Source organism: Schistocerca piceifrons, chromosome 2 (assembly GCF_021461385.2).
Source record: "Schistocerca piceifrons isolate TAMUIC-IGC-003096 chromosome 2, iqSchPice1.1, whole genome shotgun sequence".
Lineage (NCBI taxonomy): Eukaryota > Metazoa > Arthropoda > Insecta > Orthoptera > Acrididae > Schistocerca > Schistocerca piceifrons.
This window is the reverse complement of record NC_060139.1, coordinates 9,791,870-9,805,851: the sequence shown is the minus strand read 5'-3', so window position 1 is coordinate 9,805,851 and position 13,982 is coordinate 9,791,870.

Here is a 13,982-nt window from a genome sequence, read left to right as displayed (position 1 = left end):
TAGGACTGAAACCGTGTTTAGTTACTATCTACATCAGTGATCGACAAAGATTCGTGATTGATCGTTATTTGTAAACATGTGATGTACCAAATTCACCTGTGAGAGAAATTACACTACCATCCACTGCAGTCAACAGAGACACGTTTGTAGCACCGATCTAATTCATAAGATTTTATTATTATAAGATTTATTATGTGAACGTGTTTAATTACCTTTAAAATGTGTACTTTAATAACTGCTGTTCGTGCTTTATCTGGCTTTCGTAGTCCAGCCTTTAATCTGCTTTCCTTAGATGACAAACTGTCTGCTGGTATCACGAAATGAAGGATGAAACTACTTCCTTCTTTCAAAGATGATCTACTCCACTGATCTTCAGTTGCATCTCTGTTCTGATCCTACAGCACACTATTTAGAAAATGGTGGTGCGTAATATCCTATTTCCAATGAAATTCGTGGAAAATGTGGTTAATCATCGTAGCAACTTCCGTTCAAATCTGCCTCTGCAATAATCAAATGTTTACAGCAACACTTAAAACTAGTCAGGACAAGATAATCAGTTACATTAATTGCTCATTCACAATCAAATACAAGTTCTGGAATCTATGTGTAAATACCTGTTTACATCGTGCCACAGTGGAGTAATGACAGTCGAGACGAACAATAAGACACTTAGGTCGTATGCAGCTGGGAAACAACCTCAAACTGGCCTACAAAAACTGTAAATGTGCGTCGTGAGAGATTTTCTTATATTCTCTCGCTCTCTTGAGCCACTGACTTTCGTTAACGTTGGTAAATTAACTTTTCCTGTGAGGATATTGAAGGGAAACACTACTGAACATCTTATACCAAAACTAGTTACGTTTCCCATTAGATCTCAAATTAACGACAATTGCAAGCTCAGTTGTCTCGTAGTACGAAGGCTAGCGGATCGAAATTGCCGTAATTGTTAATTTTATGCAGTTGAAATTCACAAAACTGATGTAACTTTTACACAAACGTCAGTTTTACAATTTGTAAAGGCACGATTAAGGCAGTGGTTTTACAGGTAGAGAGATTTGAGCGAAAACAAAAATAAAAGACGGGGCTTATGCCCAGTTAGCTTATGCGGCTTTTGTAGGCCCAATTGAATTTGTTTCCCGGCCTGATAGACCACATGTGTCTTACATGAAACTGTTCGTCTCGACTTTCCCTACGCAACTGCACGTTATAAACAGTAATCGTTATACCCAGAGCCTGTTGAAATGCATAACAATCACTGCGGCCGTCACGAAAGTACACACTTCAATGTCATCTCACCGTCCTAAAGCGTTGCCAGTTAGTGGCAATTTGAAATGCTTGTAAAAATTCCGAAAAAATACCAGATGTGTTTTTTTTTGGTCTGAAATTATTGGAGTAGTTTCCAAAAGAAAAGTCTTGCCTGCTGCTATGCAAATAAATAAAAACTAACGTTTTCGTTACAAAACATTTTGAAGTAAAATATTTTTTTACATCAAACTGCAGAAAAAAATGAACCTCTGACGTATTGGACTGAATTAATATATCAAAATTCTCAAAGTTTACAGCTGCATGTGTTACATATTTTATCTTGAAAACATAAAAGTATTTCGAAATAAAAAATTAAATACCATAATAAGTGTGACACCCGTGTAACGAAAAATATCATCAGTGATGAATTTGCTTTCTGTTGGATCTTGTAGAAATTTCCGGCGAGAGAGCTGTTAAGAAAACTATGAAATTAATTTTGATAGTTCCCAGAATGAGATTTTCACTCTGCAGCGGAGTGTGCGCTGATATGAAACTTCCTGGCAGATTAAAACTGTGCGCCCGACCGAGACTCGAAGTCGGGACCTTGGCCTTTCGCGGGCAAGTGTTCTACCAACTGAGCTACCCAAGCACGACTCACGCCCCGTCCTCACAGCTTTACTTCTGCCAGTACCTCGTCTCCTACCTTCCAAACTTTACAGAAGCTCTCCTGCGAACCTTGCAGAACTAGCACTCCTGAAAGAAAGGATACTGCGGAGACATGGCTTAGCCACAGCCTGAGGGATGTTTCCAGAATGAGATTTTCACTCTGCAGCGGAGTGTGCGCTGATATGAAACTTCCAGGCAGATTAAAACTGTGTGCCCGACCGAGACTCGAACTCGAGTCTCGGTCGGGCACACAGTTTTAATCTGCCAGGAAGTTTCAATTTTGATAGTATCTGAAACATCATTGTTGTATCGTGTCACATATGGACGCGTTTTATTCACGAGAGACTCAGTCCACGACAGCACGCGAGTACTTGTGTGAAGCCGTCAGGATTTTAGTTCCGACAGCTCGCCTTAATACTATCGAGAGTATTCCCTGCTTCCCGAGAATTTTTCATTTGCAGATCTTCCTGACCTTTTGTAGTGTCGCGAGTCAATACGCGATAGCTTTATTGCAGTAAGCTACTTTGTAGAACAGCCCGTAACATTATAGCCGTTGGCTGTGAAGGAGACAGCCAGTTGTGTCTTAGTAGTGACTCATTTGCAGCCGTCGCTATGCTAGCCGTGGGAAGCAACATCTGTGTCACTTCGAGCGACTGAATATTCAGACCCCTAAGAATCTAAATAAACTATATTAAATATTATTTCATATTGTTCAAGGGGCGATACACGGCCTTTTGTTATTCAAGAGAATATCGTATAAAAATTTCAGCCTTCCATATGTAGTAGTTTTTGAGTTAGAGGAAATTACCTAAAACACCCCAAATCGACACTTAGACTAAAAAACTGAGGAACAGTCTTTTAGTATCATTTGAAATCATTACTGGAGTTCACAAAATGTCAGGTCAATTTATTTGGATTTTCATATTAAAAACGTTAACTACCTTACATTTTCGTAATATAAAAATCAGACAAAATTATTATTTGTGTCTAATGTTGTTGTGGGAGTGAATGAGAGTGAGCGAGAGTATGTGGGACATACGTTAAATTTCAAGATTAAATTTATGTAATACATTACGTGATCATAGCGTGGGAAAGATGTTTGTACCCACATTACTGATGACGTATTTCTAAGTGTACTTGCTTTTGTAAGGAGGCAGCCAGAATATCGATATAAAGTAAAATAGTTTTCTAAATAAATTCCCAGATTAGGTTTCTTTTCGTTTGATTATGTTAAACATTATATTAATATTTGCATATTGAAATGACGTGAATGCACCTGGGAATAATGATTGGCGTAGGACAGTTTTGGTGCGGGAATGATGTTGAACGATTGTTCTGATTGGCTGGTCATTTAGATCAACCAATCAGAGTTTAACAGTTCCCGCACACTGCCAGATAGTTATAGGCTGTGGAAGGAGTAGCAAGGAGAAGTTGCTGGGTAGCTGTCGAACTTGCATCTCATGTTGAACGTGTGTCCATCTGCATAATGTGCAAAATGAAGAATTTATTGGAATTTCGCATCCAGATTGTGTTGCCGTAAAAGCAGTTGCTTTTACGGACAGTTTTCTGAAATTTGGAAGTATAGAATCGTTTTGTTGTGAAGAAAAACGCGTGTGAACTTTCGGCCTTTGCAAAATTCCGCGTGGCATGTTTCGTATCAGTATATGGAATATTTGGCGAGCAATTTCTTTAATAGAAATCCACTGAAAAGGACTGATTGTGAAACTCATATATAGTAGCGGATTACTGACTGTGAAATCTCGTAATTCTTCGGGTTGACCTTCATTTCTGGCTGCCTTGCGTGTGTACTGGGTTGCATGAACTGTGAACCGAGGACAGTGATGTTCACTAACTACAGGTTGTAACCTCCCCCTCACTTATCGACCTTAATGACAGTGGAAAATTAAACCGCGTGTACCTAATGGAAATTTGGGGAAAAGCAATCGTCACCGAAGTTAATCTGTCGGTAAAGAGGGAGGAAAGGGTTACATCTAAATGAAAGGAAAAATGCAAATGAAACTGGTGGAAATTAATTTTGAAAAGGGGTAAAGTTAATGAAGAAAGTAAATGTGCGGCCGTTACGTTAACAATTAACTAGCGGTAATTAGATATTTGAGATTTGGGGGAAATTACGGTCGCCAGTCCTAAGGACAATTACTATAGTAACTGAAAAAGAAAGGTAATTACACATATAATTAGCACTAGAAGCGTGGCAACTGAAGGTTGACACGTGTAGTGTGAAAACTGGAAGTTTGTCAGAAGTAATAACTTTCGCTGCACCCTGACTTAATTTAGCAAAAGAATTAATAAAACCGGAAAACTGAAAGTTAATTTAGTGACTGAAATTAATAAGAAGCTTTCTTTCTTAAGCACATCGAAATTCAGTAAAATACGGTTAGTCTTGGACTACCTCAACAATCATTTCAAAAGCTACTTGAATCTACGCAATTTAGGAATAAGAGATTTAGCTTTGAACTTGAATTAAATGATTCTGAACAATTAACAATAGTAAGATTTAGTACGTACCAAGCTGAGCTGCAGTCACAGGTAAGCTAAAATACGGTAACAAAACTCGCACTCTTAATTTGTGCTTGCGTAATCTAAATATTGTAGCCAGCTATGAATACTTAAACTGAATTTTGAAATTAAAGCAGTGCAATGGAATGATTGTACTTTAATGCTGGCATCTGAATTTCAACGACACTCGGGTTGATTTCGGAAAAGGAAGGGACCCTGCTTGGTAATGCAATTGGGACAATGAGCAACAAAGGTTCATGCTAAGTTGCTGTAATTTTGCGAGGCAAATGGAACAATTTGAAAAGCTGAGGTCTGCCATACAGTTCTAAAACTTTACGTGCTTTTAGTCTTCTTGGTTGGTTGATTGAAGGTTTGAAGCCGTCGATCGAGGAGGTGGCGACAGTCACTCATTGTCGGCCGTCGCTGTTGCAGAAGCTGGATGTTGGCGCGCCTTCTTCTCGACACGGTCACCAGACGAAACGGGCTCTTGATGTGCGCCAGCTAATGCTTCCCGTCCGCGACACCATGTCAGAAACTATCATCGCAAGTCGAGCGCAATTACATGCTGCCAAACCCCGAAAGCGCGGCAACTCGCGGGAGCGTCACACAACACACCTGCTCCACCGCCCTACTCCCGCCAGACTCTGCTCTGCCCGCGCTCCACGCGGCAGAGTTAACACTACCAAAGATCCTACACAGTTTGATTCTTCACACGACCTACCGATGTAATCGTTCGATAGCAGTTTTCCCTAGGCAAGACCCGGCGTAAAATACAAATAATATTTACGAAACAAACCAATTATACATCGACATAAATGCATAAATATATATATACAAATAGTAAAACGATTACGATATGTAAAGACACAGAAATGTCATATATTCAGGCAACAAAAATAAGGAAAACAAATTATAGTACAATAGATGGAAATAGGAGGACATGCATTTCCGGCGTTACAAGGCGGGCTGATGGCAGGTATTTCTTTTTTTGAACTGAAATGGAATAAAAGACTCATTTCAGAATTTTGACATTTTACTGACAGAACGAAGCAACCACTTTCCACCCGAAAAGTATTATAAGAATTTACAGGATAACTTACTACCACAGTTTACACGGACTCTGTACCGTAAGTATTGATGGTGTTTTCTTCAACCCTGCTTTCACGTCGTCAGCGCAGTACATACGTATCTACATCTACATCTACATACATACTCCGCAAGCCACCTGACGGTGTATGGCGGGGATACCTTCAGTATCTCTACCGGTTCTGCCTTCTATTCCAGTCTCGTATTGTTCGTGAAAAGGACTGTCGGTATGCCTCTGTGTGGGCTCTAATCTCCCTGATTTTATCCTCATGGTCTCTTTGCGAGATATACGTAGGAGGGAGCAATATACTGCTTGACTCCTCGGTGAAGGTATGTTCTCGAAACTACTGAGCGTCTCTCTTGCAGAGTCTTCCACTGGAGTTTATCTATCATCTCCGTAACACTTTCGCCATTACTAAATGATCCTGTAACGAAGCGCGCTGCTCACCGTTGGATCTTCTCTATCTCTTCTATCAACCCCATCTCGTACGGATCCCACACCGGTGAACAGCATTCAAGCAGTGGGCGAACAAGTGTACTGTAACCTACTTCCTTTGTTTTCGGACTGCATTTCCTTAGGATTCATCCAATGAATCTCAGAGAAACGGGCTGGTGATCTGCCGCCGTACTGAGTTAGGCCGAACTTTTGCAGTAAACAATACGACGAAATACAGTGACATTCAGTACGAAAACATAAAACCGCCCCGCCGCACACCCATCGCCCAAATCGCTGACATACACATAAAAAAGTAACTGTACGTACTTTGAAGGCAGTATTTCCATTTAAGTCGAACAAAATATGTTTTGGCGTTTGGTTTTGTGAAACCCAAGTTTTATGAAAGTTGTTGTTGTTGTGGTCTTCAGTCCTGAGACTGGTTTGATGCAGCTCTCCATGCTAATCTATCTAACCATACAGTAAAGCTGGATGCGCTCGGGATAAATTACGGCTGTAGTTTCCCCTTGCTTTCAGCCGTTCGCAGTACCACAACAGCAAGGCCGTTTTGGTTAGTGTTACAAGGCCGGATCAGTCAATCATCCAGACTGTTGCCGCCGGCCGATGTGGCCGTGCGGTTCTAGGAGCTTCAGTCTGGAACCGCGTGACCGCTACGATCGCAGGTTCGAATCCTACCTCGGGCATGGATGTGTGTGCCGTAATTAGGTTAGTTAGGTTTAAGTAGTTCTAAGTTCTAGGGGACTGATGACCACAGATGTTAAGTCCCATAGTGCTCAGAGCCATTTTTGACTGTTGCCCCTGCAACAACTGAAAAGGCTGCTGCCCCTCTTCAGGAACCACACGTTTGTCTGCCCTCTCAACAGATACCCATCCGTTGTGGTTGCACCTACGGTACGGCTATCTGTATCGTTGAGGCACGCAAGCCTCCCCACCAACGGCAAGGTCTATGGTTCATCGGGGGGGTTTATCAAAGTATACCACAAGAATTTTGTCCTCAGCACGCAGAAAGTGCATTTCACGCAAAACTTCGTTCTTGATGCTGCAGTGTGTCTATATTTCATTAAAAAGTTTTGTCTATCGCTACACGTGTGGGGTGTTTTTCGTGGTTAAGGCGTGGCCCCATAATTGCACTTAAGAAAACGTTAACATTTTCCAGCACTGTGTGGTGCGTACAGTAGAGGAACGGTTCGGAGACGTCGACTGTATGTATTAGCACAGCAGTGCACCCTGCCATAACCAGTGTCTGTGAGACACTGGTTTATAGACGGTTGTTGTTGTTGTCTTCAGTCCTGAGACTGGTTTGATTGAGCTCTCCATGCTACTCTACCCTGTGCAAGCTTCTTCATCTCCCAGTACTTACTGGAACCTACATCCTTCTGAATCTGCTTAGTGTATTCATCTCTTGGTCTCCCTCTACGATTTTTACCCTCCACGCTGCCCTCCAATGCTAAATTTGTGATCCCTTGATGCCTCAGAACATGTCCTACCAACCGGTCCCTTCTTCTAGTCAAGTTGTGCCACAAACTCCTCTTCTCCCCAGTTCTATTCAATACCTTCTCATTAGTTATGTGATCTACCCATCTAATCTTCAGCATTCTTCTGTAGCACCACATTTCGAAAGCTTCTATTCTCGGTAGCATTCGTGAAATGAACTCATGTGTTAAGAATCCCATCCTGAACCCAATGGAAGACTGAATATATCTGACATTGTCAGAGTAGGACAAAGCGATCTTAAGCAGATAATCAAATGTAAAATTATAAAAATTTATAGGCTTTCTATAAAACTTTTAAAAATTTTCAGAAATTTTCTGTCTACAGTTTCAGTCGCATTTAACTTTTAATTTTTTTTTAGAAAGTGGTACCTTTTCCGACTGCTTAGCTACCATCTCCACATCTGCTAATAGGAAAACCAAAAGAAAATTTCCTTACGTAACAAAGTTACGTAAAAATTGCTGTTGCCTTACTGTCAATAATTTACTGAAAATTAACATTCAACTTGTTGTATTAACGTACTAGCGGCGTACAACGCCGTTTGATCGTCCATAACATTATTTTAAATCTTCGGGTAAAAGTTGTTATGTACAGCCTGAAGCGAAAGTAAGGGCCAGTATATTATGTACTAGCAAGCAATTGAGAATAAGACATAATTATCTAGAAGAAAGACTCGTTCAATGAGCGTACCGTGCTACCTGTGACAGCGACTAAAACAAAAAGCCTGTACTGAGTCGTAGAAATTTTATGCATTGAAATCTTCATTCAATTATTTTCGTTACAGCCGGTAACTGCAAGCTGAGATTTGCCTACGAAAAAGAAGTAGCAAGTAACAAACGTTTGCTTTCAGTTAACAGCCCATAAAAGTAATATGGTTGTCCAAAATAGTAACATATTCGTGGTGCAACTTATCATGTAAGCTGTACCTGAAGTCAAAAGCAAAACATACAATACATGTACTACATCGACACACTGGATAACTTGTCCAAACAGTAAAGATGTATGTACACCGGTTGACACATGACTCCTATGTACTCATAGTTAGAGCAATACTGACCGTTGTGTTTACATGATAATGACAAGTTAAGAGTTACAGAAAGTGACGATAGTTGACTTTTTGGTACGTAAGTGATAAGTGTGAGAAAAGATTTTTCGTTCCCCTCTTCTTATCAAATTAAAATTATGTTAATTCATACTGCAAAGAATAAAGAGTGTGAAACAACTTCACAAAGGGTACGATTTAAAAACATTATAAACGTCGTATGACTAAATGGAGGAAGCAAACAAACGCTGTAATTTACTACACGGCGTAATTCATCGTCATTCATCAGGAAAACTACATAAATTAAGAAGTTTATTTGTCAGTACACAACATTGAACAACGAATAAAGTATATTTAAAATTAAATGCAATTATCGAGGACGATTCGCGCCACTCTTTCAGCAGGAAGAACCGTTGCTGAGTTTGCAGGAGCCGCTAGATGGAGGTTAATGGCACTGCAGACCACGGCCTTCGAGTTGCCGCTCTTGCCTTGCGTCTCTTGCGGTGACTGCCTCCAGGTAAACTACCTCGTAATAGGTACTGAAGTAAGAGTTCTGATTAAATTCAGTTTCTTCATTTAATATACTATCTGATACGTGCTTCCTACTGCTACAAATTTCCAATTCCTCCAACAAACCTAACACTCTCCCCTTCGGCGCATTTTCATTCCGCGTGTAGTGTCTGTTACTGTATGCTTGATAGTATTAACGTGCATACGAAAAGCTGCTTTATTTCGAGTGTTTCCTAAATCAGATGTCAAATGGACGAACCGTTTGGCCGATATAATAGCGATCGCAGGCTTTACAACTTATTTTGTGCACCCCCGGAATTGCTAAATTTATCCCGTTCTTTCATCTATTAGTTGTTTGAAAATCGATCTTAACTTTCGTTTTCCGTAGACGCTGCTCAGTCGTATTAGAAACTGGGTGTCCTACTTTCCGAACAGCGTGATGTTATTGTCAATGTTCGTGTATCACAAGAAAGAATTAAGATGACTTATTCTCAGTGTCAATGGTAAATGCCGAATACTCAATTCAACTAACACGTAATGATATTCTCTGATATGAAAGGTTTCAAATTAGAAAGTGCAACACCATTAAAGTCGCCTTAAAGGAGCTTTGCTGTTTTCAACAAAAAGAAATGTACTTTTCTTGGACGCCTTGGTCCCAGACACTTTCGTTTTCTGAGGGCCTTTCGTTACTGCAATATTATGTTTCACGTACCTTTCGTCGTTTGCAGACGTGCAGTGCCGCTCTGCAGCATGAAGCTGAAATGCTGTGTTAAAGTGCACCAAAATTTTGACGGTTACGTGATAGGCTTTGATTGTTGTGCGAGTAATGTTAATTTATTTTCAACTGCGAGTTTAAACAGTCTAGCATGTTTGTGTTTAACGTACTAGACATGAAATGTAGCAAAGCTAAATGTCGCGCACATTGAAATCCGACCAGTTTCATTATTCCGTTAATGAGAAGAGACTCTGGGCTTTCTGTGAGGTTCGCATTGAAATCTCATTATAGAACTGATTAAAATTCTTTGAATCTGAATTACAATTATTTTTTATGTTGTGAATCGTGTGAGACCTGATCCGTGCTGACTGCTCCAGGCTAACACAAAATCTGTTTCTGCAATGAAATGTAATTCACTTTCAAGTGAAACACTTAAGCAGATAATTCTCAGCTTGTGAGTTCCTATTTTTAAGCCATGTGGCGTAAAGAAAAACTTAAAATTATCTTGTCGACCGTGATGGCGTCTTTGAAACAAAATCCGCTCAGTATATGAAAACTGTAAATTATTCAGAAATAATCATGGGATGCCTTTCCCTACACTATTGAAAGGAAAACACAAGTTTACACATTTATAGGATTAATTATTATTATCATAAGAACGCTTTTCCTTGCAATATTAGTAACAAAGACATACCATTCGCATCACGAATCAACAATGGCGTCCTTGTACCATTAAGAACAAAACGAAGAGTAGTTACTTTTTTCTCTTTCTTCCTCGTTAGAGGACTGTCTATTCATTTTTATCGTTGTTCACAGATTATCATTGAAATACATAGTTTTCGTATTAATAATAATTTTCATTGTTCTTTTTCTCTATTATTTTACAATATTTCACTGCAAAATCAGAACACATCGACTTTATAGCTTTTATCAATATTTTCCTTATTACAACTGTTTTTATATCGTCGCACTACTTTCGTAAACTTTCACAATAACGTCATGGGGATGGTACATGGGTCATAGTAAGTCATGGTCGTATAACTAGTTTTAGCTCTGTGACTGTTATTCTTGCTTCCTACGCTGTCCACTGACGTCAGAAGTTAATTTCTTGTTGCTTAGCTTATTGTACATTTTTGTTACGTCACAGGTCTGATATTCGCTAGCAAACACCATCTGTGTCCAAATACTAATTGCCTGGTTTTCGTGTAATTCCATTTTTGGTGTACGGCAAACGTAATACTGTCTCTGATTAATCGCTGTGCCAAACAAAGCTTCTTATACCGTGGCGAATGAGAGGAATGAACATTTATGATTGCATTGGTACAAGTTGGCTCTCTGAAAATTCCGACAAGCCTGTTGTTTTGCCCTAGTGATGGTGAGTTAGAACGTCGACATCGTTCCACATGCTAGCATCCAACGTCACAACCTTTTTTTAAGACCGAACGAGATGGACTCACATTCGTGAGAACGACGATTCAAACCAGCGTCCGGCCATCCTGATTCGTGTTTTCCGTGATTTTCCTAAATCGCTTCAGACAAATGCCGGGATGGTTCCTTTGAAAGGGGACGGCAGATTTCCCTCTCCATCCTTTCCTAATCCGATGGGACCGATGACCTCGCCCTTTGGCTCAAAATGTTCAAATGTTCAAATGTGCGTGAATTCCTAAGAGACAAAACTGCTGAGCTCATCGGTCCCTAGACTTACACACTACAAACACTAACTTAAGCTAAGAACAATACATACATCTATGACCGAGGGAGGACTCGAACCTCCGGCGGGAGGGGCCGCGCAATCCGTGACATAGCGCCTCTTACCGCGCGTTCACTCCGTGCAGCTCGCTGTTTGGTCCCCCCCCCCCCCCCCCCAAAATCAGCGAACCAACTCCAACCTTCTCTTAAGGAAGAATAATGTGCCATTTTTCAAAGACTTTGATATACCTAGTTCAAAGTGTTCCCGGCAGAGTTGAAGCCTTCATAAAGGTGAAGGGTGGATGCACCCTTTACTAATGTTCACTAATCGATGGCCGGATACTTTTGATCGGATAGTGTACATATTACCGTCGACTTCGAACCACGGTGGAACTTTACATTTGTCACATCGCCAAACCATTACTAGCAAAAGAAAGAGTCAAGAAAAGAAATGGGGGAGGAAGCTATACCTGAATGCCCTATCTTTGCTTTAGTAATCAGACACTTACTCGCTAAGCCACTATGTTGTTGTTGTGGTCTTCAGTCCTGAGACTGGTTTGATGCAGCTCTCCATGCTACTCTATCTTGTGCAAGCTTCTTCATCTCCCAGTACTTACTGCAACCTACATCATTCTGATTCTGCTTAGTGTATTCATCCCTTGGTCTCCCTCTACGATTTTTACCCTCCACGCTGCCCTCCAACGTTGAATTTGTGATCCCTTGACGCCTCAGAGCATGTCCTACCAACCAGTCCCTTCTTCTTGTCAAGTTGTACCACAAACTCCCCTTCTCCCCAATTCTATTCAATACCTCTTCATTAGTTATGTTACCTACCCATCTAATCTTCAGCATTTTTCTGTAGCACCACATTCCGAAATATTCTATCCTCTTCTTGTCCAAACTATTTGTCGTCCACATTTCACTTCCATACATGGTTACACTCCACACAAATACATTCAGAAACGACTTCCTGACACTTAATTTTATACTCAACGTTAACAAATTTCTCTTCTTCAGAAACGCTTTCCTTGCCATTGCCAGTCTACATTTTATATCCTCTCTACTTCGACCATCATCAGTTATTTTGCTCCCCAAATAGCAAAACTCCTTTACTACTGCAAGTGTCTCATTTCCTAATCTAATTCCTTCAGCATCACCCGGCTTATTCGACTACATTCATTATCCTCGTTTTGCTTTTGTTGATGTTCATCTTATATCCTCCCTTCAAGACACCATCCATTCCGTTCAACTGCTCTTCCAAGTCCTTTGCTGTCTCTGACAGAATTATAATGTCATCGGCGAACCTCAAAGTTTTTATTTCTTCTCCATGGATTTTAATACCTACACCAAATTTTTCTCTTGTTTCCTTTACTGCTTGCTCAATATACAGATTGAATAACATCAGGGAGAGGCTACAAACCTGTCTCACTCCCTTCCCAACCACTGCTCCCCTTTCATGTCTCTCGACTCTTATAACTACCATCTGGTTTATGTACAAATTGTAAATAGCCTTTCGCTCCCTGCCACGTTTAGAATTTGAAAGAGAGTATTCCAGCCAACATTGTCAAAAGTTTTCTCTAAGTCTACAAATGCTAGAAACGTAGGTTTGCCTTTCCTTAATCTTTCTTTTAAGATAAGTCGTAAGGTCAGTATTGCCTCACGTGTTCTAACATTTCTACGGAATCCAAACTCATCTTCCCCGAGGTCGGCTTCTACTAGTTTTTCCATTCGTCTGTAAAGAATTTGCGTTAGTATTTTGCAGCTGTGACTTATTTAACTGATAGTTCGGTAACTTTCACATCTGTCAACACCTGCTTTCTTTGGGATTGGAATTATTATATTCTTCTTGAAGTCTGAGGGTATTTCGCCCGTCTCATACATTTTGTTCACCAGATGGTAGAGTTTTGTCAGGACTGGCTCTCCCAAGGCCGTCAGTAGCTCTAATGGAATGTTGTCTACTCCTGGGGCCTTGTTTCGACTCAGGTCTTTCATTGCTCTGACAAACTCTTCACGCAGTATCGTATCTCCCATTTCATCTTCATCTACATCCTCTTCCATTTCCATAATATTGTCCTCAAGTACATCGCCCTTGTATAGACCCCCTATATACTCCTTCCACCCTTCTGCTTTCCCTTCTTTGCTTAGCCACTAGTCACTTGTAAATTCTCCCTTTACCAGTGTTTCCTATCGGACGTTAACGAGGGACGATTTACGATAGACCGCGTCCGACATACAAAATAAACCGTGTACCTGATTGATTGCGACTTGTCTGTAATTAACTGCCACACAAAATTAATAACCGATAATGACAAGGATGCTCTGCAGCAAAAGACGACGATTGCTTACACAGTTTATTGAGCTTCAGACAACGGAACACTCATAAATATGTATTACTCATTCACAATGGCATAATTCACAAAATCAAACTGAATTTATTTCCAAGAAGCCACATCGTCTATAAATCACACCGCGTGCCTATATTCACTCTGGCAGTAGACATTCACATAAATCGCGTAAGTTGACGTCTTGTCCCGTAAATACAACTCTGGTCTATCCTAAACACTCTC